Source organism: Bicyclus anynana, chromosome 18, assembly GCF_947172395.1.
Source record: "Bicyclus anynana chromosome 18, ilBicAnyn1.1, whole genome shotgun sequence".
Lineage (NCBI taxonomy): Eukaryota > Metazoa > Arthropoda > Insecta > Lepidoptera > Nymphalidae > Bicyclus > Bicyclus anynana.
In genome coordinates this window covers 6679909-6682408 of record NC_069100.1, presented here as the reverse complement: position 1 = coordinate 6682408, position 2500 = coordinate 6679909, and the positions used below count along the sequence as shown (strand labels likewise).

General features: G+C 58.7%; 1 pseudogene; it reads left to right on the top strand.

Moving 5' to 3' along the window:
- Positions 1 to 4, top strand: part of LOC128199100 (large subunit ribosomal RNA) — a 2805-nt pseudogene extending 2801 nt beyond the window's left edge.
- Positions 5 to 2500: the final 2496 nt, after the last annotated feature.

Sequence of the window (2500 nt, the reverse complement as noted above, 5' to 3'; positions counted from 1 at the left end):
ACGTCGTGTGTCGTCCAGCCCCAGAAGGGGGAGAGTGAAGAAAAGGGACAAGGAACGAAAAGAGAAATAACTTGTAGGGAGTCAAGAAGGCGTCCCGGGAACACGCACAGAGCAAGTACCGGGTTCGCCCTCCCTCGATTCGGCCCAAATAACCGAGAGGTTGAAAGGGCCATGGGAGGTGGTGGGTTGTCCCTATCTACGCCTTCGATTTCTACGATTCTTGACCCGTCTGGGGACTCAGCGTACCACAGGGAGGTCCGGATCGCGGCCTCCATTATTCCGACTGGCTGCGACGCGTCTTCACCCAGTCGTGACGCGCTGGGAGGCATAGTTAGGTCCCTGCCTAACACGGCACCGGGGATCGATGGGATCACGGCACGAATGGTGAAGCGTATATGGACTGTAGCGGCTGCGGAACTCGTGTACGTGATTGGAAAGTGTGTGCAAGAAGGGGTGTTTCCCGACGTATGGAAGAATGGGAGGCTTATCGTTCTGCCGAAAGGCAACGGTAAGCCAATGTCCGACCCGAAGGCGTATCGCCCGATCACGCTCCTCCCTGTTTTTGGTAAAATTTTAGAACGCGTCTTATTATGGTGTGCGCCCCAGATTACCAGTGGGATCTCCCCCTGCCAGCACGGCTTTACAAGGGGCAGGTCCACCGTAACGGCGTTGAACGAGATCCTAAGCACGGCAAAGAAAGTTTCATCAAAGTACGTTCAAGCGATTTTTCTGGACATCTCTGGTGCCTTCGACAATGCCTGGTGGCCGATGATTCTCCTCAAGTGCAAGCGAGGCGGTTGTCCGCCTAACATCTATCGGATGTTATCGGACTACTTCCGCGGAAGACGTGTGGGGATGTTCGTCGGTGACCGGGTGCAGTGGAAGGTGTCCACGATGGGATGTCCTCAGGGATCCGTGCTGGGTCCCACTTTGTGGAACGTCCTGCTCGACGACTTGCTTCGGTTGCCGCTACCGGGGGGGGTCAAGGTTGTTGCGTACGCGGATGACATCACCGTACTGATCGAAGCTGACTCCAGGCGTGCGATCGAGCTGGCTGCGGCCGACTCTATCGCCCTCTTTGAGAACTGGGCTCAACGGAACCGCCTCGCGTTCGCGCCGCACAAGTCCCAAATGGTGACGCTCAGAGGGAAGCTCCAGCGGGCCCCAGTGATCAAGCTTGGCGGTGCGTCGATCAAGTCGGTGCGGCATACCGTCGTACTTGGCGTAACAATCGACTCAAGTCTGTCCTTCGCCGAGCATGCGCGATCGATTGGTGAGCGCGCTGCGAACTGCTTCGGCAAGATTTCGCGTGTATCTACCACCTCTTGGGGTGTTAGGTACCCTGCGCTGCGGATCCTCTACTACGGCACCTTTGTAGCGACGGTCACGTATGCTGCGGCGTGTTGGGCAGAGAGGGCGACGCTCTACGTCGTTCGGACGACCCTTATCAGGGCCCAAAGGCCGGCCTTGGTCCTTCTGACCAAGGCCTACCGCTCGAACAGCGCCGCCGCGCTCGCCGTTCTGGCGGGCGTGTTGCCGGCAGACCTCGAGGTCATCCGTGCTGCCAGGCTGGATGCGGCGCGTAGTACCGCGGCCAAAAGGGAGTGGAGCCGGCGCAAGCAGGACATCGGGTTGGGCATAACCCGCGAGTGGCAGGAGCGATGGGCGAATGAGACCAAAGGTAGCGAACTTCGTCGATTCTTCCCGGACGTGGCTGGCCGACTCAGGGCGACCTGGGTCGCGCCGGACTATGAGACCTCGCAGATACTGACGGGTCACGGCTGCTTCCGAAAGCGTCTTCGTGACATGTGCCTCAGCGAGTCTGGTGACTGTGCGTGTGGGCTGGCGGAGGAAGACCTCCACCATGTCCTGTGGGAATGTGCTGAGTACGAGGACCTCCGGAGTGCAATGTTGGAAGGGATCGTGAGAGAAGAGGCGGGACCGGTGTACTATCGGGATCTCGTTAGCTCGGCGGTCAACTTCGGCAAGCTACGGGAGTTCGCGCATCGGTGGCACGCGAGGCGGAGCGCTCTGGACCGTGGACCACAATAGTCGAAGGAGATGCAGAATTAGGCGTGGACCGCGGCGGGCACAGGGATCTCAACGTCGTGTGTCGTCCAGCCCCAGAAGGGGGAGAGTGAAGAAAAGGGACAAGGAACGAAAAGAGAAATAACTTGTAGGGAGTCAAGAAGGCGTCCCGGGAACACGCACAGAGCAAGTACCGGGTTCGCCCTCCCTCGATTCGGCCCAAATAACCGAGAGGTTGAAAGGGCCATGGGAGGTGGTGGGTTGTCCCTATCTACGCCGCCACTCACACTACGGCGTCAAGAGCATGTCCAGCGCGCCGCTACGCCGAGGAAAGGGCCGTCGCAAGCACAAATTATGGCTGAGCTCAGGATCGGGCAACTCAACCTAAACGGCTCAAGACTTGCCACTCAGGAATTGCCGGCCATTGCCAGAGAGCAGCGCCTGGATGTTGTTCTTGTACAAGAACAATACT